At 35.3% G+C, this 25,322-nt stretch overlaps 1 protein-coding gene and 1 non-coding gene across 2 annotated transcripts in view; one reads left to right on the top strand and one right to left on the bottom strand.

Annotated features, from left to right (window-relative positions):
• The window catches only part of PIP4P2 (phosphatidylinositol-4,5-bisphosphate 4-phosphatase 2), a 523,645-nt gene that overhangs the window by 377,691 nt on the left and 120,632 nt on the right, over positions 1 to 25,322 (bottom strand). The window lies entirely within an intron of this gene.
• On the top strand, positions 17 to 119 carry LOC126021765 (U6 spliceosomal RNA). The gene has a single exon (XR_007500240.1). It is a non-coding gene; the product is annotated as a U6 spliceosomal RNA (small nuclear RNA).

Genomic DNA, 25,322 nt, shown 5'->3' with positions numbered 1-25,322 from the left:
TTAAGCCTTAGAACATGTGCTTGCTTTGGCAGCACATATACTAAACTTGAATGACACAGAGATTAGCATGGTCCCTGGATAAAGATGACATACAAATTCATGAAGAGTTTAATATTAAAAATTTAATATTATTATAGACATCTATAAAGAGCAGGTGATTGAACACATGCTCAATCTAAACAGCTTTATCTGTTGCTGAAGGTCTCTTTAAAGTACAGAAGAGAATACAAGCTTTTGTGTTTCTCCTCTTCTACTCAGTTCCTTCTCTTTGCTATCTCTGGATATAATGGTTTTAGAGACAACTATCATTTAAACCATTGTGTTTCTTCATAAAGTTATTCTAAATACCACACAAAAGTGATATCATTCTCTATCCTTCTTCTTCTGGCTTAATTCATTAGCAATATCTTCTAGTTTCATCCATGTTGCTACAAATTGCATCATTATTGGCAGCTACATAGTATTCCATTGTATTTATTTATTTATTTATTTATTTTTTGCTTTTGGGGCCACACCTGGTGATGCTCAGGGATTATTACTAGCTATGTGCTCAGAAATCACTCCTGGCTTAGAGGACCATATGGGACACCAGGGGATTAAACTGTGGTCCGTCCTAGGTTAGTGCGTGCAAGGCATATGTCCTACCACTTGCGCCACTGCTCCAGCCCCATATTCTTTTATTTCTTTAGTTCCTCTTCAATTTCTTTCTAAAGTTTTTTGAATTTTTCTAGATATAGGTGTCCCATCTCTTGTTATGCTGTTTCCTAGGTACTTAATAGTGTTGGACACTATTTTAAATGGAATAGCTTTTTTGATCTCTTTCTTCTCTGAGTTATTTGTATAAACAATACAACTGTATTTTGTGTATTGACTGTAGCCAGCCACTTTTTTTTGTATTGTGTTTTGAGAAGAAATAAAAGAGGAAACAAACAGCAAGGTAAGGAATTAAAAAAGAACAAATCAAGAGAGGATTCCAAAACATAAAATCCCAACTCAGAACATTTCTTAAGTACTACAATCTAAAGGCACAAAAGTATAACTTAATGGTTGATAGGTATCGGAACTACATAGAGGCAACATGAAAGAAGCAATTGCAAATTGTATTTTTTATTTTGTCACTTTTATGAGGAAGATAATGCATAGAATATCTAGTATAGTGCATGAAACATAGTAAGTACCCAACCAACAGAATTTATTGGTGATTTTGTTACTTTAAGCAGTATAAAACATTGCTTTTTCTCAAAACTGATCACACCTGGCTGTTTTCTAAAATACATTGTTATTTCCTCTAAACATCCTTCTTTTCTTTGCAGGACAAGTGAATGAATTCAAGGCCTCACATGTGCAGTGCAAGTGTTCTACCACTGATCTGCATCCTCCACAGAGGCACCATTTGAATAATACTCATAATCTCTGATTTTTGTTTCTGTCACATTATTTGTAGCCTTACCCATTGATTTTCTCTCTTATATTTTTAGAACACAAGGGTCAAACTACTAGAAATTTTGGATATTTTAAAAGTATTTGGTGACCCTTAGCAAATCTTTTGGCATAGAAACATTTACATCATTTACTTCAACCAATATTTATTTTTGTTCATTTACTAAAATTTTTTAAAAGGGAAATGACTAAACAAAATAGTTTATTTTTGGGGAACCACACTCAATAGAGTTCATAATTTATTATATTTTTCTGCTCAAGATTTACTCCTGGCAGTGCTCAGGGAACCATCTGAGGTATTGGGGATTGAATTTGAGTCAGATGTGGGCAAGGCATGTTACCTTTCTATTGTACTATCTATCTCCCAAGCAAAATAATTTTTAAAAATAAAGGTATTTTGGTAAAATTTACATTGAGAAACTATCTTTAACATAATTATGTGTTGACAAGTGGGGATCCTGCCTGTCTAGTATAATATCCTGGAGTACCTTTGCATCTCTGGCTGCACAAAAGTATCTTACTTCCCTCAAACTTTTAAAAAATGATTAATTTGAGATATAAAATTCTTTAGTTGTTTTTCAATGAACAAAAGACAGTATCTTTCAGCGTTTAGGTGGCATTTAGTCAGCTCTTTAATGTGATTCTAATGGTCTGTGTGTGAGAAAGAATTAACAGTAAATTCATTATGAAAACTCATTTACAACAGGGCTGACACCATCAAAAGCCTGAGGCTGCTCAGGGAATTCTGGGACATGCCATCTGTTTCTGAGAACATAACTCAGACATTCCACATCGTGCTCACTCATTGGTACTTAATAGTTTCTTGCACAGCTCCTTTTTTTCCTCAGGATATCACACTCAGACACAGAAAACCATAAAGTCCAAATGCCTTCTTTAATTCTCTGGGGCTTAGCTGACTTAAAAGAAATTGTCAAGAGACATAAAAAGGATGTAAAGAGAAAATAATAGCAATAATAATATTAGGAAAGAAAGAAAAATAAAAGTACGTTAACTTGCTAACTTAATCCAAATAAGATATTTTTTCTATTATTCTGCATTTTTGGAAGAATTTTATGTATATCTGAAATAGAATGTCTAATTTGATCTTACCTACTTTATTTTTATTTACTGTTAATAATTTTGTTGAAGTATACATGGGTTTCCATCTGAATTGGGCATTTCCTATGACATGGATAAACTGCCATATGCTGTTATTACTCATAATAGATCAACTTAGTCTAAAATATTTGTGCCCCAAATTTCATTTGGTATGTCTTCAAATTAAAATCCATCTTCTGCCCTGAGATAAATTCAGAGATCTGTTTTCTGTTTTGTATAGTTTGGAGATACTGCTTTTACTGTTACAATAAAAAGTTTTCAGTAATTACATTATAATGAGTATTTATTGGGGTTTAATATATTGCTTGTTGCAAATTGCATCCAATGAAAGCTTGGAGAAGTGACACAGAGGTGTGGGACAACATTCAACTATATTTAACATCGTATCAGGCAGTTGATCTTTTGAAAATTATGTTGTTGAATGATATTTAACATAATCTTAAATACTCTTCATCTTTGCTTCATAGGAGCTAAAAACAGTGTTGAATCTTAGAGTAATTTTGGAGAAAATATATTTTCTAGTTGCAGTCAATAAACTAATGTATGAGGGTAGAAATGAGAAGCCCTAAAATTACTGATTTGTTTTCCAATGGATGTTTTGTTACTAAATTTTTGTATTATCTATTATGTTCTTTGTGGCTAACTAGAAGTTAAGTGCATAGATCGTAAAAACTAAATTATCTTTTTGGGGGGTGGGGAGCACACTCATTTGATGCTCAGTGGTTTCTCCTGGCTATGCACTCAGAAATAACTTCTGGCTTGGGGGTACCATATGGGATGCCAGGGGATCGAACCGCCGTCATTCCTAGGCTAGCACAGGAAAGGCAGATGCCTTACCTCTAGCACCACCACTTAAAAGAAAGTCTCTGTTGAATAGGTCTATGCCAGAGAACTGGCAGGGTCTTCGCTGGTAGAGGATTGCTTTCAGGTGATGTAGTACACAACCATGGTTGTTTTGTAGATGGCATTCCTGGTTCAGGGGTAAATGGAAAATGCCCGTTCTTCTGTGGCCTGAGCCAGGTCTTTATGACAATGTTCAGGGTGTAAGATCCCATTGCATTACAAGATTTGAGTGTTCCCATCTCTATTAGATAAGAACGTGTTTGAATATAATTTCCCATTTTAATGTACCTATGCAAAGGAAGAACAATGCCACATGACGTGGTTGCTGCCTATGGGGATGCTAGAACAAGTCTAACAATCTCCTTGACTTTCTTCTAACATAAACTTTCAATGGAGGGACACTTCTACAGACTTCCTTATTTAACAAATGACAAAGAGAAGGACAGACAAAAATATATAGAGAGGGGAAATTTTGAAATAGTTGGGTGGGTTGTTAAATTCAGTGAACCACTTTGGTCTGTGATTGACCTGTACGGTATTGAAGGCAAAATGGGTAAATGGGGGGAAATAATGGTTGAGACTGAGGCAGTAAAGGACTAGAGATGAGCTTTGTAGGGCAGTGTCAAGGTCACAATACAAGGATATGATGTGACATATGGATATATGTGATAAACAATTGTCACACTAACCATCCTTGCTGTGCTCCTTTGACTCATCCTTAATGAAATAATGTATTATGATCAACTGTGTCAACAATACTATAGCCTTTAATGTTAAAGGAGTTGCATACATTTTGTGGCTTTGGATTTCTTTGTGTACTGCTAAGAAATGTTATGATGTACTACAATCTGGGGACTTGAGTAACAAAGTAATTGTGCATGTGGTTTGTTTTATTTTTTTAATTTCTTTGGCTGAAAATTCAAAATTAAGGTGTCATCAAGAAGATTTCTTTTGAGAATTTTGTTTATGGGAGATTGCCTTCCCACTGTAACTTCACCTTGTCCTTGCTTTGCATCTTTATCTTCAAATAAAGATAGAAAAAATATTTAAATAAAGAAGAAAAATAGGTAGGCAATTTTGTTGTTTCATTTTGCTTTTTGGGACAAAGCTGACATTGCTAAGATCTTATTCCTGGCTCTGTGTTCATGAGCCAGTTCTGGCAGGCCTTGGGGATTATATAGGTTACTAGGGTTCAAACCCAGGTCAGCTATAAGCAAGGCATATGCCCTAACCACTGTACTAAAATTCCAGCCATGTTTGTTGTACAAGGATGTATACACCGGATAGTTCTCAGAAGCTACACTTAGCTCTGTACTTAGGAGTCACGTTTTATTTTTGAATCACAGTGGTGCTCAGGGATTACTCCTGGCTCTGAGAATGCCTGTGGTACTATTTGGGGTGCTAGGATCTACTGCAAGTGAGGCTCTAGTGCCTAACCCATTGGTCTGTTACTCTAACCCCAAAGGTTACTTCTGTTGCTGCTGGGAGACCATATGTAGGCATTGAAGTGACAAGTGTAATTCTTTTGTGTTTGTTTTTTTTTTGTTTTTGGTTTTTGGGCCACACCCAGTGATTCTCAGGGATTACTCCTGGCTATGCACTCAGAAATCACTCTTGGCAGAGATGAAGTCATGAAATTTTCCTATACATGGATGTACATGGAATCTATTATGCTGAGTGAAGTTAAGTCAGAGGGAGAGACATAGACGCAGAATAGTCTCACTCATCTATGGGTTTTAAGAAAAATAAAAGACATTTTTGCAATAATTTTCAGAGACAAAAGAGAGGAGGACTGGAAGGTCCAGCTAGCGACATGAAGCTTACCACAAAGAGTGATGAGTGTAGTTAGAGAAATAACTACATTGAGAACTATCCTAACAATGTGGATGAATGAGGGAAGTAGAAAGCCTGTCTAGAGTACAGGCAGGGTGGGGTGGGGAGGAGGGAGATTTGGGACATTGGTGATAGGAAGGTTGCACGGGTGAAGAGGGGTGTTCTTTACATAACTGAAACCCAACAACAATCATATTTGTAATCAAGGTGTTTACATAAAGATATTAATAAAAAAGAGGAAAAAAAAAGAAGTCACTTCTGGCTTGGGGGAACATATGGGATGCTGGGGATAAAACCCAGGTCCGTCCTGGGTCGGCCGCATGCAAGGCAAATACCTTACCACTGTGCTATCACTACAGCCCCTTATTTGTCTTTTGTACCCCTATTTACAAGAAAAGATTTTTGCACACTGTTATAGTTTATAGTTTCAAAAATTTTGATGAAGCATTGAGTTTTCTCTGTACATTATCATGCCATCTTCAAATAGTGAGTTTGACTTTCTACCATTTTTTGTTTGAATGCATGTTTCTTGTTTAATTGCAATGGATCAAGAATTAGTACTTTATTTTTTAATTATTAATAGTTGTAAAAGTGGACATACTTGTCTTATGACTGCTCCTAAAGGAAAAGGCTTATTTTATTCCACATTAGACATGATACCTCTGGGTTTGCTATATATGGCTTTTAAAATACAGAAGTGTGTTCTGCCCAATCCCATTTTATTGGGTGTCTTGAATACTTGTTCTACATATGTAGAGATGTTTTGTCTTTCCTTTTGATATTTAGTGTATCAAATTAAGTATATCATGATTACTGAACCATCCTTAAACCCCTATGATAACTTCCACATAAACATGGTATATAGGAAGGTCAATGTATTGCTTGTTTAATTCAACAAGACTGTTTTGCTCATTTGACTTTGCTTGTTTGGGGGCCAGCGTCTGCAGTTCTCAGAGTTTACTCCAGGGTTTGTGTTCATATATAATTCCTAGAAGAATTGAGGGATCGTATGTTGTGGCAGGGATTAAACTGAGACTGGCCATGTGTAAGACAAGTGCCCTTTCTACTGTACTATTTCTCAACCCTCCTAGATTCACCCAATTTTTATTAAGGATCTTTGGATCTATGTTCACCAGGAATATTGGTCTGAGATTTTCCTTTTCTAGTAATGTCTGATTTTTTTCATCAAGATGATGTTTGTTTTATAAAAATTGAGGATAACTATTTAAGGAATAGTTTTAAATATATAGCTCTATTAATTTCTCATGGAATTATTTAAAGACATTAAATAAATACCACTAAAATTTTAATGGAATGATGAAGCTCCATGGATATATAAAGCAATTCTAAGAAAAAATAAGATGGGGATATTTGATGGGCAGATTTTAATCTTTTTTACAAAGCTATGGTAATCAAAACCACGTGGTACCAGAAGAAAGACTTTCAGGTTTGTTCTCTAAAGCTTTGGCTCTACCTTGACCTATCTCTTTCGGCTGGCCTTTTATTTACTTTGGAGAAGCCTATATTCTGTCTTGAACAGACATCCCTCTCTTACTCTCATGTCTTCTTAAGTGCATTTTGTTCTGTAAAAACTTTCCTGCTCCACAGAGTTCCTTAGAAACCAAAGTCAGCCATTTGTCTGTTGAAGGGCAACTTGGTTGTTTCCAGAGCCTGGCTATTGTGAATAGTACTGCAATAAATATTGGAGTGAGGAAGGGGGTTTTGTGTTGAATTCTTGTGTTCTTAGGGTGAATCCCTAGGAGTGGAATAGCTGGGTCGAGTGGGAGCTCAATTTCCATATTTTGGAGGAATCTCTATATCGCTTTCCATAGAGGTTGGACTAGACGGCATTCCCACCAGCAGTGGATAAGAGTTTCTTTCTCTCCACATCCCCACCAGCACTGATTGTTCTCATTCTTTGTGATTTGCGCCAATCTCTGTGGTGTGAGGTGGTATCTCATTGTTGTTTTGATTTGCATCTCCCTGATGATTAGTGACGAGGAGCATTTTTTCATGTGCCTTTTGGCCATTTGTATTTCTTTTTTGATCAAAGTGTATGTTCATTTCTTCTCCCCATTTTTTGATGGGATTAGATGTTTTTTTCTTGTAAAGTTCTGTCAGTGCCCTGTATATTTTGGATATTAGCCCCTTATCTGATGGGTGTTGGGTGAATAGTTTCTCCCACTGGTGGGTGATTCTTATATCCTGGGCACTATTTTTTTGAGGTGCAGAAGCTTCTCAGTTTAATGTATTCCATGGCTAAAGAAACTATGGTACATATACACAATGAAATATTATGCAGCTGTCAGGAGAGATGAAGTCATGAAATTTTCCTATACATGGATGTACATGGAATCTATCATGCTGAGTGAAATAAGTCAGAGGGAGAGAGAGAGAGAGAGAGAGAGAGAGAGAGAGAGAGAGAGAGAGAGAGAGAGAGAGAGAGAGGGAGGCAGAATAGTCTCACTCATCTATGGGTTTTAAGAAAAATAAAAGTCATTTTGGCAACAATTCTCAGAGACAATGAGAGGAGGGCTAAAACTTCCAGCTCACTTCATGAAGCTCACCACAAAGAGTGGTGAGTGCAGCTATAGAAATAACTACACAGAGAACTACCATAATCATGTGAATGAATGAGGGAACTGGAAAGTCTGTCAGGAGTACAGGTCGGGGTGGGGTGGGATGGAGGGAGATTTGGGACATTGGTGGTGGGAATGTTGCACTGGTGAAGGGGGTGTTCTTTACATGACTGTAACCTAATCACAATCATATTTGTAATCAAGATGTTTAAATAAAGAAAAAATGAAAAAAATTTTCTTAAGGGAAGACAACATTGGTGGTAGGAATGCCCCTGATTTAATGTCACTATGTACCTAAAATATTACTGTGAAAGATTTGTAATCCACTTTGGTCAAAATAAAAATTATTTTTATAAAAAAAAAAAACAAAAAGAAACCAAAGTCAGGCAGGCTTTCAGATAAATGGAATAGAACAGAAATTTCAGATATGATCTTTCAAATTTATAAACAACTAACTCGTTGACAAAGTGGATAGATATATAAAATGGCAAAATAGAAGTTGCTTTAAAAGATGCTGTTGAAAAATGACTAGTTACATTTTTAAACAAATAAATAAACTGGGCCTCTACCTACTGCCATACATAAAAGTTAATCAAAATGACAGCCCTTGATATAAAACCAAGTCCTTTACCTCAGAGAGGTATTCAAAGATACAATATCATGGCAAATATGGCAGAAACAGAACTAAACAAATGTTACTCTATCAAACTAAAGGTGGAATGGAATGCAAAATGCATGAGGTTCCAAACAAATGGGCACATTTTGAACTTAACTGAGGTGAATGAGTCCAGGAAAGAGTAGTGCTGAGAGAAAAAACTATGGACTGCTTACCAGAAGCAGCAAGAGCAGTTGTGGGCACTGTGGGAAAAGTTTGAACTAAAAGAGTACCACTTTGAAATGACCAAGCAAGAGTGTACCCATCCACTTTGTGGCCTTACATTTCTTCTAGGAGTCCCACAAAAGCACATTAAAAACACCACCACTATAGAAAGGTCACAACGGGTAAACAACACAGAACCCCATCACACCTTGTGACTGAAGATGCTAATTCATTTTTTTCCATTGGTTTTTGGGCCACATTGATGATGCTCAAGGGTTACTCCTGGCTATGCAGTCAGAAATTGCTCCTGACTTGGGGAACTGTATGGGACGCCAGGGATTGAACTGTCTGTCCTGAACCCTCCAGTCCCTGAAGATGCTAGTTCTAAAGACTCAACCAACATCAGCCACCTACATAACCTTTAGAGAAGAAATGTTAAATCTCTTCAAAGAACTCAAAGAAACCATAAAGCTGAAGGCTCATTAGACTTAAGAGGATATGTGAGTAGAAATGATAAGACTTCAAACAGAAATATTAGGTCTAAATAACATGGTAATTGAATTCAAAACCTCACTGCAAAGCCATGAACACTTTTAAAATCAATTTGTGATTAATTTGTAATTAATTTTGATTAAATAAAGTAATTATATATAAATTAAAAAGCTTTTCAGAAAAAAATAAAACAAATGGCCATAAAATGTTCAGAGAGTATGGAGTAGAGTAAATACTTGCATGTGGCTGATTCGGATTTAATCCAAGCACCCCATGTGGTATTTCAAGTTCTAGGAGTGCAACCAGCAGTAAACACTACTAATCATCACTGGAAGTGGTTCTAAAATAAAAATAAATAAATATAATGAAATAAAATAAACAAATTCTATTGATTGAAAAAATATTTGCATTCCACATGATGATATTAATGGCCTCCTATCCAACAAGCATAAAGCACAAAGCCTAACAATAACAACAAAGACAGACCTATAAAAATGGTCTCTTTAATCTTTGTATATGTCATCTATAAACAGAAAATTTGACTTCCTGTTTTCCAATTTGGATCTCTTTCATTTCTTTTTCCTGCCTGACACCTGTTGCTATGAATACTAATACAATATTTAATAAAGTGAAAACAGTGGACACTTTTGCCTTGTACCATTCTCAGTGGCAATACTTTTATATTTTATATTTTAACCATTAAGAATAATATTGGACATGTGACCAACTCCATAGAGTTACTCTTTTCTAGAAAGAAAGGTAAACCAACCCATAAAAGGGTACACTGGCCATGCAGCTAAAAGTTGGCAATCTCAGGAGAAAGGGGATTCAAAGTTCTTCCCCTGATGAAACTACTACTACTGTCCCCATCACCCTACCACTTCTTCACAACTCCTCTTGAACTTCTCCTCTGTAGAGAGGCCAATTTGCTCAAAAGTCCAGTTACGTTGGTATTAGGGTTAATATGACCAGGACTATTTTTGGCAGACATCCTCCACCAGCCTTCTCATAATAGGGAAGCCCTGAGAACCAAAAACTGACCCCAGGAAAACTGCAAGAAATAGTGCTTTGAATTCCTGGAGAGAAGCATCCCAAAACTTCAATATTTTAACTACTGAAATCCTCATTAGGAAGAACTCACCAATTTTGACATCAATGTGTATCTGAAGCCAAATAATGTTCAGAAGTGACGGAATGATAACTAGCAACAAGTTTACTAAAGTTTCTGACAATAGCTTAAGGACCTCTTTGCAAGATGCAATAATTTTCACAAATTTTCTTGTTGATGTACTGGTCTTTTTTTCTTCTTTTTATTTCTTTTTGGGCCACACCTGGTGACACTCAGGGGTTACTCCTGGCTCTGCACTCAGATATTGCTCCTGGCTTGGTGGACCATATAGGATGCCGAGAGATCCAACCACGGTTCATCCTAGGTCAGCCATGTGCAAGGGAAATGCCCTATAGTTGTGCCACCTCTCCGGCCCCTATAGAGGTTTTTTATAATTGGATCCTGTAATAATCTTATTCTAAATCACTTATAGGATCATATGATATATATATATAAAATATATATATATATATATATTAACTAATGTGATGTTCTAAGTTAATTTATTTGTGTGTGTTGAACCATCCTTGCTTTCTGGGGATAAATCAGCCTTGATCAGAGTATATAACTTCTTATACTGTGCTATTTTATTCTCAGCATTTTGAGGATTTTTGCATTGATGGTCACCAAGGAGATTGGTTTGAAGTTTTCTTTTTAGGAATGTCTCTGCTTTGGGTATAGAAGAATGCTCCCTGTTTTTTTGGTATTTTGGAAGAGTTTAAGAGTCAGCATAAATAAATTTTCTCTGAAAATCTGATCTAACTCACCAGTAAACATATTTAGACAAAGACTTCTGTTCTCGGGGAGATTCTCAATTACTGTTTCATTTTTCAATTTTCATTGCTTCTGATTTTCATGTTTTGGCTTTCTTTTTCTTCCACATTCAGTTTTAAGGAAGTTACATGTTTCTAAAACTGACCATTTTATTCTAGGTTCTCCAGCTTAAAAGAGGAGAATTTTTCAAAGAAATATCATGTCTTCAATTTAAGAGGGTGTTGATATCATTTCTCCTCTTTCACTTTTGATCCAATTTATTTTAGTACTTTCTCTTTTTCCTGTTGTGAAGATAGCACAAAAAGAGGATAAAGGAAGAACACACTTTATCTAAAAGATATACCGTATTTGCCAGCATATAAGACGACCCCCTAATTTTTCAGTTAAAACAGAGGTTTAGGCCTATATTCGCTGTATCAGACAGAACCTTCCTGTACCACAACTGTATGTACCACAGTGAGCCAATCACAACAAGCAAAGGTCCAAAGGTTATACTGTCATAGACTTCCTCTCTGACTCTGGCCAATCTGAGCAGGCTTTTGACAGTGTCCATTTGGGTCCAGAACATTGTCTCATTTGCATGCATCCAAAGCCTGCTTGGATTGGCTGAGTCAGAGAGGCGGTCCGAGCAGCCTGGCAGTGATTGGTGCAGAACATCGTCTAATTTGCATGCATCAAAAGCCTGCTTGGATTGGCTGAGTTAGAGAGGCGTCTGAGCAGCCTGGCAGTGATTGGTGCAGGATCGAGTTGGAAAATTCGTTTTGTGGCAATATTCAGACAATTTCTGTTTAGCAGCATATTGAAACATTTTTCGGGATATACTCGGTGTATAAGACGACCCCCGATTTCGGTTGACTTTTTTTTTTTGTTTCAAAAGTCATCTTATATGCCGGAAAATATGGTAAAAAATGGTCAATAGGCACATGAAAAAATATTCATGACCACTGATAATCAATTAAATACAAATAATTATGACAATGAATAGAACTTTAAGCTAACAATTACAGTTTATATTAAATATCTTCTTCCTGAGGAACAAATAATTATTCAAAAAATATCTTTAACCTATGTTCATTACAGCCTTATTTGCAACAGCCAAAATATGGAAACAATCCAAATGTCCAACAAATACATGGATAAAGAAGCTACCATATATATATATACACAATAAAATACTCCATATTAAAAACTTTTGGCACCACAAAATAAACTAGAATTAAATACTCCAAGCTATATCAAGCACTTGTAAAATTGAATAACAACAAAACAATCTTATCAAAAAAAATGGGAAGTAGATTTGAACAACTATTTCCTTAAAAAAACATATGAATAGTCAGTTATATAGGGAAGTTCTCTCCATCACTTATAATTAGAAAAATGAAAATCATAATAATTATATAATGCTGCACATCAGTGAGACAAGCACACATTAAAAGTAGAGTGCTTTAATGAAAAATTAAAACAACAACTACTAGTGCCAGAGTATATGTAGGGAAAAGGGTGCATATAGCCATTGGTGAAAATAACAATTGTTTCTCTTTTTCTCTCTTTCCATGATTGACCATGTGCAAGCATATAAACATCACAATGAACCTGAGAACTGCTCTACAAACCTGAATTTATCAAGGATGAGGGTTGAGGGGACTGTTGATAGGAGGGATCCTGAAATAATAGAGAAGGGAAGTAGACACTCTGAAGGAAGGTCTGATGTCAGAACAGTTTATACATACAGTTGTTTGTGATAAAACAAATAAAATATTGGATAATCTCACTCCTAATGGATAATTAAGAAAAAGAAAGGGATTAAAGAATACACATTGGAAAAAAATTCTGAGATATAAGCAATAAAACTCAGTATTGAAGAAGCTAAGGGGATAGGAGGGGAAAAGAACCATGGAAATGGCAGAAAGATTTTTAAACAATAGTGGTGACAACTATGAAACAATGACTTGAATATTATAGTAATGATACCTCAATAATAAAATAAATAAAATAAAAATGGCAAGGGGCCCGAGTGATAGCACAGCAGTAGGGCATTTGCCTTGCACTCAGCTAATCCAGGATGGACTTAAGTTCAATTTCCGGTGTCCCATATGGTCCCCCAAGCCAGGAGCAATTTCTGAGGGATAGCCAGGAGTAACCTCTGAGCACCACTGGTGTGGCCCAAACACAAATAATAAAAAGGTATATTGACAAATTATAATAAACTGTAAAGATACCTTACCTAGATATTATTATAGACATATCCTGTTTAAAATATCATTACCTTTTATTAATACAGGTTTAAAAAGTCTCACTTTCATCAATGCCAATTATTTTTATATAATAGTAAATATTCTCATTTAACATATCAATTACATTACTGAGATGTTACTTTTTATTTTTGGTTTTGGGGCCACACCCGGTGACGCTCAGGGGTTACCTCTGGCTCTGCATTCAGAAATTGCTCCTGGTTTGGGGACCATATGGGACGCCGAGGGAATTAAACTGAACCATGGTCTGTCCTAGGCTAGTGCAACCAAGGCAGACACCTTACTGCTTGCTCCACTGCTCCAACCCCAGGTACGTTACCTTTTTGTATGAAAAAATTAACCATAGATAGTTCAAGAACTTGTCAACATCGGGTGTTTTAATTTTTATTTTATTATTTTTATTTAAGCACCATGATTACAAACATGTTTGTGCTTGGATTTCAGTCTTAAACCCAGGTTTGTCTGCTTCCAAATCCAGTGTTCTCAGTACCAAGCAGCATCAACATTCAACTGTAGTAAAATACTGCTTCAAGCACTTTTTGGATTTCTTGTAATTACAAATACCATTTTTATTTACCAAAACATTTAGTCTCAGAAGTACAATTTTATATCTCCAGGTATGATTCTTCTATACTTTTTTGCTCGATTGCAATGTCATTTCTGAAATCTTAAGTCAAACATTTGGAATACAAATTAGGATGTTAAGTCACCATTTCAGCCTTGCTTGAATCTCATGGGACCAGGGCTGTTTCTAATAAATAAGGTAAGATGTTTCAAATAAACTTGATTGTTCATACTAGTAAATAACTAGATATCCCCCAAAAGGTTGAAATTATTTTAAATAAACTGATTCATGGTTTATTTAATTTGCCTCACTATTTTCTGCCAGACTTCTTGACGCTATGGATAAATGAGGAAAAACTAGGCCAACTGACAGACCAGATGGCCTGAGGTGGGTGGAAGGAGGAGTGGTGCAGAACATATTTGATATCTTATGTTTAGGGTTTTTCAGTTCCAATGCCGCTGGCTGAACCTACAATAACATAATTACAATAAATAAAGCAAAACCAGCTGATTTGACTAAGTCAGACTGATTAAATGTATAAAACTTTACTTACCATTAAATCTTCTAACTACATGCAAATAATTAATATGTGATTGAACATCTATTTGGGGAGGCTCTGTAGACTTTAGGCTAAAACTTTCTAAAATAAAGACAGAGTCTAAAAGAAACTGGGAAATTCTGTAGTGGGGTCCTTTGTACCAGGAAGAAGACTATAGAAGTTAGCTTTGAGAATCACTGTCTTCTGGGCTTTAATCAGTTTTCACTCACAAGCTAGTGCCTGAAAAGAAGTAGGAACTCTCCTTATAAAAGATGGATTCTGGCATGATATAGAGAAATAGCACATAGCCTGTTGACTGAACTGTCTGGCCTCTGGCATTCTAAAGTAAGGTTAAAAGTAGATTTGAGGCCTCTTGAGAAGAGGAGCTTATATAAATGGAAACTAACCCCCTTTTAATTTAGAAAAGTTTTATGAAATTAGGTATAAAACAGGTATTTATTTAGAATTAGGAAAAAATGAAATCACGTATTTAAATTGTAACAAAATAGACAGATTACAAACTATCCCAAATCCAGAAAAATCGTATTAGTCTTAGTTAATTAACTTCTGGATTTGTTTCCACAATACTTATTTACTTTAAATCTTCATCTTTTTTTAAAATTTTTATTTTGTCCAAAGTGGATTACAAATCTTTCACAGTAATTTCATAGGTACATAGTGACATTGAATCAGGGGCATTCCCACCACCAATGTTGAAATATTTTTTTCTCACATATGCTTTATGAACTTGTGATATAACAAAAATTATGTGGCATTTTCAGAGCAGATAAGAAATTCTTTTAGCATAATTGAGTAACATGTGTACTCTTGTATGGTAATTTGAAAGTAGAATCAAATTTTGATATGCTTACAGTCATAGCATTTCATTTACCTGTTACACTGTAAAAATTCTGCAATAAAACTTTTTTTTGGTCTCAGGTGCAACATTTAGTGACATTTCAAGTATGATTTTGTGCAATAACTATTTTATGTAGATTTTGAATAAAAAATTAGTATTAAAAATTTGTCAGCAGTACTATTCTACTGTAGTATTTAGGATACTTGTCTGGCTAGTTTATTATTTTTATCACTGTTCTTGTCACTTTAGTAATAATACAATTTAAATATTTATCATATATTACGATATGTTTCTGTTAACTAGATGCTCAAGCTGAATATTGTTTTCATTTGAAAATAATCTCTCAATTTAAAGAATTGTTAATTTTGGTATACTTAGTTTTGTTGCCTCCAGTTTCTCATGATAGAATAATTTTTCTTAATTTGTCTGTGCATGCTTTTACAGTTTTATATTACATTTAAAGACTTTAATGCCAATTTTAAACATAAATATGATGCCAAATCAATGACCTGTGATTTTTCTTTCTTTCACTGAAACTTTCTAAAATATTCAACTAACTTGAATTTCATCTGTCATATCTCAATTCTCCTTAGAGCAGAAAATAAAGTAACATCTCCCATATTTTGCTTGTTTGATTTTTGCCCCATTTTATTTTATATTTTTTCTCTTTCCTTTAAACAGAATCACCAACTTGAACCATCTTGTTCCATCTCACAAATGGAGGGGGGAATAATGAAGGGTACCAAGACCAAACAGTCGTATGAATATTATGTAGAAATAAAAAAATGATCAGACTGAAACACCAAATCCAAAGCCAATGACAACAAAATTGACACCCAATCTGTAACAGGCTAGACACAGAAGGGACCACTTACACTAACAGCCCGTGGGGCAAAGGATAGGGAAATGGGATACATGCTGGGAACAGGGGTGGAGGGAGGACAACAGTGGTAGTGGGAATGTCCCTGATTCAATTTCACTATGTGCCTAAAATATTACTGTGAAAGATTTGTAATCTATTTTAGTCAAAATAAAAATAAAATGAAAGAAAAGTAACAGTCATGCTAACATTATCAGTTAAGGGTGAGAGTCTACCAAGAGTGAGAAGACACGAAAAGACGTACCAATCACAATAAATGATGGGGAAGTTTTCTCATTTTTATAATGTCTTTTTTTTTTTTTTAATAAAGTTGAGTTGTTCCAGGAAGCAATATAGGTTCTAGGGTATATACATGAACTTGGTCTGGATTTGATCTACAGTACCACATGGTTGAGGAAATGCTACGTGCGATCCTGGAGACTCTTGACCACCACCATGATGGTTCCTGGCGTCCCTCGGGTTTCCAAGCAGCACAGCACCCTAAGCACCTATCTCTGAAACACTGTCCTGCTTGACTGGGTATCCCTGAAGTGACCTCCAAGATCTTTGATCACCACCTACTTCCACACTCCAACAAAATGTAAACTTATCGCCAGAGTCTTTTGTGGGGATAAAAAGGACTCACACAAGTACAGGGCCTAGGAGCTTAAGCTTACGTCCCAACAGCTTTGTGAAAATTGGGTCTCTGCTTCTCCTCAAAGGAAAAGCTCAGTAAAGAGAAATAATGTGAACATATGTGTCAGAAGATAAAAATAAGTTCCATAGTATAAATGTTCCAGAATCTTAGATTTTCATATAACTGTAAAAGCCTAAGAAAAGTAAGGTCATTTTAGACTGGTTCTAATTCCAAGACAAGCAAGAACATAACTGTTCAGATGAGGATTTTTGTTCCTTTTGTTCACTGCTGAGAAACAAACTAATAATACAAAAAAATAATAGTAATAAAATTGGTGCATGAAGAATATTCCTCCTCACTAATCCTGGAGTTGTTTACCAAGACTGAAGTTCATTGTTTGAAGTACCATAAAAATTGGGTAACTCCTGAATCTAGAGGTGTTTGAGTCTAATTTTTATAACCAGGGATTAGTCATTTTGACTTTAAAATATGAACTGCCACATCAGGCCTATCCCAGGACGTTTTATTGTACCAGAGTAATGGTTTCTAACACAGGCTCCTATGACCAGAAATTTGAAGCAGACTGGAATCTTGTCTTTGTGTGGGCATGAAAAGCTTCTCTGCACCACCTCCAAAGTAGCGGACAGTGCTAAAGAAGATGAATGTTGCTGAATGCTAAATTTCTCACACTGAGATTGAATCCTGGTTAGCATTGAGTGAGTGACTTTTCCAAACTCGATACATGTAGAAGGGTAATAAAGATGCCCTACCCTTAACATCATAATAGCCTGCCACTTTTCCAAAAGGCTAAAAAGCAGGGAACTCTCTAAGCCAGGGGTCTCAAACTCAATTTACCTGGGGACCGCAGGAGGCAAAGTCAGGGTGAGGCAGGGCCGCATAAGGGATTTCGCTTACCGAATATTCGCAATAAAAAATCGCATTAGTAAAAAAAAAAATCGCATTAAACATTTGCATACCCCGAACGGAATTGCTCGGGGTATGCGAATGTTTAATGCGATTTTTTTCTTAGTAATGCGATTTTTATTGCAATTATTCTTTTTTTTTCTTAGTAATGCGATTTTTATTGCAATTATTCGGTAAGTGAATAATCGTGAATACTGCGATATTTGAAGGCCGGCCGTGGGCCACAAAATGTTGTATGGAGAGCTGCAAACGGCCCCCGGGCCACGAGTTTGAGACCCCTGCTCTAAGCCAACTATACATGGGTTCATCTATCTTATATAACCAATCTTAGTGTCAACCTGAGCTGCCGGGTGTGACCCAAAGACCAAAAAAATTTTTTATTTCAAAGAAGAAAGGGAAAAAAGAAGAAAAAGATAACCAAACAAAACAAGAAAAAAACCCACTAGACTAGCAACTTCTTAAAAAAAACAGTTGTGTTTCTTCTTCTTCTTCTTCTTCTTCTTCTTCTTCTTCTTCTTCTTCTTCTTCTTCTTCTTCTTCTTCTTCTTCTTCTTCTTCTTCTTCTTCTTCTTCTTCTTCGTTCTTCTTCTTCCTCTTCTTCTCATTCTTCTTTTTAAAATGTCAAAATTTTAATGATGAATTGAGTTATAGAAATTGAATGGGGATGGCAACCATATTTCAGGAATCCCCAGATCTAGATATCTGAGAGAGCACAGAATGGAACTATGCATTCAGTGTAGACAAAAGCAGAAATTGGAATTTCTCTTTGTTTTCTAACTGTGATAATTTTCTTTCCAGAGGATAATGTTATTTATTACTGTTGGTGGAGACTGGATGTACAGACAGTTAGAAAGAAAAGGTTCTAACATTTGTTGGGAAAATTATTAATTTTATGGGGTAATTGGGGAGAAAGACTACATACATAAAACTCAACATAATTCAACTGTAGACACTATTGATAATAATGCTAGAAAAAAGTATGCTTTGGCAAATGATTTTTGTTTGTTTTTGGTTTTGTCTTTAGGCAACACAGGGTGACACTCAGGGGTTACACCTAGCTATGTGCTCAGAAATTACTCCTGGCTTGGGGACCATATGGAATGCTGGGAGATCGTACCAAAGTCCATCTGAGTCAGTTGTGTTCAAGAAAATCGCCCTACTGCTGCACCACCGCTCTGTCTCCATGCTTTGGCAAATGTTAAGGAACCAGTTATATTGAAAGGAACTGAGCTCTCCAAGAAGAATATCCCCAAAGTTTCTGGGAAAGAATTTACTCACTTGAAACTTGCTAATTTATTTTCCTTCTTTATTTGAATATCTTGATTACATAAATGATTGTGATAAGGTTTCAGTCATGTAAAGAACACCCCCTTCACCAGTGCAACATTCCCATCACCAATGTCCCAAATCTCCCTCCATCCCACCCCCCCACCTGTACTCCAGACAGGCTTTCCAGTTCCCTCATTCATTCACTTGATTATGGTAGTTCTCTGTGTAGTTATTTCTATATCTGTACTTACCACTCTTTGTGGTGAGCTTCATGGAGTGAGCTGGTGTTCCAGCCCTCCTCTCATTGTCTCTGATGATTGTTACAAAAAATGACTTTTATTTATCTTAAAACCCATAGATGAGTGACACTATTCTGCATCTCTCTCTCTCCTTCTGACTTATTTCACTCAGCATAATAGATTCCATGTACATCCATGTATAGGAAAATTTCATGACTTCATCTCTCCTGATGGCTGTATAATATTCCATGTGTATATGTACCACAGTTTCTTTAGCCATTCGTCTGTTGAAGGGCATCTTGGTTGTTTCCAGAGCCTGGCTATTGTGAATAGTGCTGCAATAAATATAGGTGTGAGGAAGGGATTTTTGTATTGTATTCTTGTGTTCTTAGGGTATATTCCTAGGAGTGGAATAGCTGGGTTGAATGGGAGCTCAATTTTCAGATTTTGAAGGAACCTCCATATTGCTTTCCATAGAGGCTGTACTAGGCGGCATTCCCACCAGCAGTGGATAAGAGTTCCTTTCTCTCCACATCCCCGCCAGCACTGATTGTTCTCATTCTTTGTGATGTGCACCAATCTCTGTGGTGTGAGGTGGTATCTCATCGTTGTTTTGATTTGCACTTCCCTGATGATTAGTGACGAGGAACATTTTTTCATGTGCCTTTTGGCCATGTGTATTTCTTTTTTATCAAAGTGTCTGTTCATTTCTTCTCCCCATTTTTTGATGGGAGAAAAAAAAATCAGAAACTTGCTAATTTAATCTCTGCAAGAGGAAAACAGCTGACTTGTTCTCTGTACCCATGGCCCTACCTTAACTACTTAGCACAGTTATCTTCTTGAAAAGGGAGATTTAAATAGGCATTTATCCATGGTTTAACAATAAATAAATAATAATTATAATTTCCAAAAGGGCTGGGTAGTCTTTGGTGCAGTTTCCAAATCGTGGAACCTCTTAAATACACAGTATAATAAAACATTGATCAAAATAATGAAATTGCAGAAGTTAGAAGGAAATCCCACCCAAGGTCAAACAGGCAGGCTATATTTAGTAACTTTCACATGCATTCAGCTCAGAGAAATTGGTGATTCGGGTTACAGAGATGTGAGAGAAGGAATGTTTTTCTACTTTGAAATCCTTTCAGCTTATCTCATGAATTCTTCAATTCCTCAGTATGGAGGAGCTATAGGTGGTCTTTCCGTGAATTGAAGAATGTAGGGCATGCTTAAATCTGAATCTGGGGAGACAGATGTTGAAGGTAAAAAGATCCATAAAAAAAGTTTCATTTTATTCAACTTCTTCACTACTGACTTTTACGAGGGCTTCTAAAAGATTGTATTTTTCCCTTAGAGAAATACACAGACATTCTAAATTAATTTAAACTATCTGCTTTCTTGTTGGTCACCTTTGGCGTGTCATGTAAAATATCACGCTAAAATCCAGCATGTAGAGTATTAATGCAATACATAAAACCCTTTTGAAATAGGAATAAAAAAAATGTCCTGAGGTAAAGCATGGAAAATCACTTTTCTCTAATCAAAGAATTTTTGCAGTCTTGGTGTGGCTGCGATCCTATAATAAATGACTTCCCAAGTTGTACAGGAACTATAGTCTCTGTGAATATAGGAAATTCTACATTATTAAAAGTCTGAATTATGGGCAGGGAGTGATAGCACAGCCATAGGGCATTTGCTTTGCATGTGGCTGACCCAGGACAGACCTGGGCTCGATCCCTGACATCCCATATGATCCCTCAAGCCTGGAGCTATTTCTGAGTGCATAGCCAGGAGTAACCCCTGAATGTCATCGAGTGAGGCCCAAAAATCATAAATAATAATAAAAATAAATAAAAATCTGTTATAAGGATTGAGGCAAGGAAATGAAGGATGACTGTTCACTGAATTCCCAATGCCCAGGAAAATTCCCCTAGTAGAATTGTTGATCTTTCCATATTTACTTTTATAAAACATAGACCCTAATTTAATCAACAGGAAGCAAAAATAATTATCTTGTTATTGTGCTTAATTCAGCTACCATAACTTAATTCATATATGCTAGTTAAACCAGAGAAATTTAGTTGTTTGATCTATATATTTCATTTCATCCAAATTGATTAAGATATCTGAAACATGTACCATTGATTTTTGTTCTAAAGAGCTATGAAACTCTCTTATTTTTCTGGTAAATATTGTTTTTTGTATTAAATACATTAAGTAGACTGTCACTATGATACACTTTTAATTTTTTTAATACTTAAAAAGAAATTGTCTATGACCATGATACTACATATAGTAAGTGGTACATTCTATCTACTCAAAGATATATATATATATATATAGAAATATATATTTCTATATATATATACACATACATACATATATACCATGCCATTACTTTTTTTCTGACATTACTTTTCAATATGTTGACAATCCAGGTTATTTTTCAAAAAAAAAAAATTTTTTTTTTTGGATTTTGAGCCACATCCAGTGTTCAGGGGTCACTCCTGGTTCTGTGCTCAGAAATCACTTCTCCTGGCTTGGAGAACCATAGCAAACGCTGTGGGGATCGAACCTCGGTCTGTCCTAGGTCAGCCGTGTGCAAAACAAATGCCCAACCATCGCGCCATCGCTCTGGCCCCCAGAACAAATTTTAATAAGTAAACGGCTATCAACATTATTTGTACAAAATAAAAATATATCAGCTTCATAAAATATTGATAAGGTGATGAATCTAAATCATCAGACATGATAAAAATAGCACTTCACTGGAAATGAAGTCCTCAGAATTTAGAGATAGAGGAATTATATCCTGTATAGTTGATCATCTTTGGATTCAGTGCTATTGTACAGAGCCATGTAACAGAACAATAGATTATCAAAGTTTCAGTAGGCTATATTTTATTGTTAATTAACTTAAAAATAGAAAAATATGTTTCCAAGACATTATTATTACTTATTCCCCACATCACTACAATTATTTGCTTTAAATATTTATTCTTATATGGAAACTCAAAATGGTCAACCATTCTTGTTGAGTTGAAATGTAGAAAGGTAAATTAAAGACCCCTTGTCTCCATTTGTTCATTTACTTATTAACTACAGAAACATAGGAAGATAGTCAAGAGTTCACACATTGCTGTTTAAAGCATAAGCTTCTCTGACATAATTAGCTGATGTGGAAAATAAAAATCTGGTTCTTTGGTTTATAAATTTAGGAATTACATTTGTCATTGTAGTTGAGGGACTGGCTTTTGAAAGACAAATAAACGAGATCATTATTTTGGCCAGTGTGTGAATATATTTTTTTAATTTACATTAAGAAGTCTAAGTATAGCAAAATTAGGACTGTCATCTGGACTTTCTCTTGGGGACAGAATGGTTGCAGGAGCAGTGTCAGGTGGAAGTGCAACTAATTTCCTCTGTTCCACTTCTCAGGGGGATCTATTTCCAGCTGTCATATTTCTGCCTTATGGGCTGCTTAACTCCAAGAGTCCAAAGACTGACCAGGAGGCACCAGGTGCTCCTTTCTCTAAGGTACTGGACAGGAGAATGGCCAGGTGAGAATCAAAAGAGACATATCTCCCAAGGATTCTGGAGAATTGCTCCCCTACATGCCCAGATGAGTAGAACCGAGGCACAGTTGGGCCACTGATGACACCTCTGAGTCAACACCTCTTGGTCAGGGTACATACAGCCAAAGAGAAATGCCCTTTGGCTGCCCTCAAGAAATCTCTTCTCTTTCCAGAAGTCTTTCAACTAGATTGTTTTGTTCTTGGGAAGTTTTATATGCTTATAAAAATACCACCAATAATAAATTTGAGCAACTCTGCATTGTTATTTAAATAGAATTCTGTGGCTTCTCAGTCCTCTTCTCATACTCTTACGTCTGCAATACATTGCATCAGAATATGCAGTCTTTCATTCATTTTATTGTTCATTAGAGTCATTCATATTATTGTTCATATTTTTTAGTGTTTTAAAGCTGTTTTATTTTACTTGTGATTTGTTCATTTCCAAGTTTAGATATAAATTTATATAATTTTAGCTAATTATGTTGACAAATTATTATAAACAACATACTTTAATTCTATAGCAAATTTGTATATTTTATTTTATTTTGGGGGTATTCAGGCCATACCTCTTGATGCTCAGGAGTTACTCATGGCTTTGTGCTCAGAAATTGCTTCTGACTTGGGGTACCATATGGGATGCCAGGGATCAAACCCAGGTCCTGGATCAACTGAGTGCAAGGCAAATGCCCTACCACTGCGCTATTGTTCTGGCTCCTAAATTTGTATATTTTAATGTAAATGAAGATATTTTTGGCCTGATAGTACAACATATAGATGATAGAGAGATGAATTTGGTAAGATTCAGAAGGGTCTGAAATAAAACAGTACTTCTTCATCTCCACTTACCTACCATATATCTCTGTCATATTTCAGTGTTCACAGCCAGAAAAATATAAGGATTATCTGATTTTTAAGTCATAATCCCACTCTTAAATTCTCTTCCTTCTTTCTTTCTTTTTATCCTTTTCTTTTTCCCATTGTCATTCCTGACTCCTCTCCTGAACAGTGACTGAACTAAAAAAGAGTTGAATGAGAACATTGCTTTCTAACTCGATATTCTTTAGTTAAGCACCTCTATGTTCAACTTTCAAAAATATTGGAGTAGTAGATAAATATTTGTGAGTCAAATTTAAGAACTCTCAAGAGAAATTAAAATTATGTTTTTACATGTTTATTGTGCTAAGCAGTTATGGGGGCAGATAAGATAGAAATAAATTTTAGTAAATTTTTTCTTTTTATATTGGTTATGTGGTACTGAAAAAAAAAAAAAGAATCCTACTCCAAAAATAAGCTAGTAACTTGTTAAACCTGGATTTACAGCAGGTTTGAAGCCACAGAAGGTCTCAAAGAACTTACTAATAGAAAAAGAATATTGACATTATATTAATCACTCATAAATCTATTGTTTATTTTTTGTTTATTTCTTGAATCACACTCATCAGTCTCAGGGATTACTCATGGCTTTCCACTAAGGAACTACTTCTAGTTGTGCTCAGAGACCATATGGGATGCTGAGGATTGAACCTAAATTATCCGTACACAAAGCAAGTGACTTTTCTACTTGTCTATCACTATATGAGATTCATATAATCAGTAATTCATAATTTCCAGGCATCTTTACTTTATTTACATATTATAATATTTACATATTGACTTTACTGATTAAAGTCAAGAACTGTGTTTATTTTATATGGAAAAAGTACAGGTTTTACTTGAATATTAATTATAACAAAATCATGAAAAAATGTAGTTATTGTTTTATATTATAAATATGATTTCCTATTAGACACAATTTTACTAAAAATGCTTCAGAAGATGCTTTTAATAGAAATTTTCTGAGGCTTAATTTCTTCAGTAGCAAGTGAATAGATTATTTCATCAGCAAGCATCTGTTATCTAGATTCTAAACTTTAATATAGCAATTATGCTTTAGGGCTGGATTAGATAGTACAGGCATTGAATACCTTGAATGTTGTTCCACCACCATATATACAATCCCTAAAGCACTGTCAGGAGTGATCCCTGAATGCAGAACCGGGAGTATGTCTTGAGCACCACTGAGTGTGACTCAAACCTCCTGACTCCTCTTTCAAAGCAATTGCATTTAATAATTTGTATTTTTCTTATTTAAAAGAAACTAAACTCAAAATGACACAACTATCTAGAATAAAAGGTTAAATGTTTCTAGGAACTTTAGTCATCCAGTAAGAATACACATAAGACGCAGTAGTGAGATATTAACTGTGAAATCCCATCATAGTTTATATTGTATTCTATCATGTAAGTATATATTTTAATTTTTTAGTTTCTAATATTAATAATTGACTTATCTTCCTGTATATTTTTGGCTTATAGGCTATGATGAAATGTGATGAATACTAGCTTCTGGGACTTTAAATATTGTGAATGGACTATAAAATAAAGATGAACAGTTACAAAATTTAGCATCTATCTACTTCAGGTTTATTTGATTCCAAAGAAACTCAGTATGTAGCACTGATTTATGGTCTTTATGATACAAGCTACCTTTTTTTGAAAGCTAAGCAATAAAATAAAACACTTTAGAACTGATAATACCATGATAAAGGCATTTTATCATA

The sequence above is a fragment of the Suncus etruscus genome, chromosome 10 (genome assembly GCF_024139225.1).
Source record: "Suncus etruscus isolate mSunEtr1 chromosome 10, mSunEtr1.pri.cur, whole genome shotgun sequence".
NCBI lineage: Eukaryota > Metazoa > Chordata > Mammalia > Eulipotyphla > Soricidae > Suncus > Suncus etruscus.
Note: the sequence above shows the minus strand (reverse complement) of the source record. Positions and strands in the feature narration are given on the sequence as shown.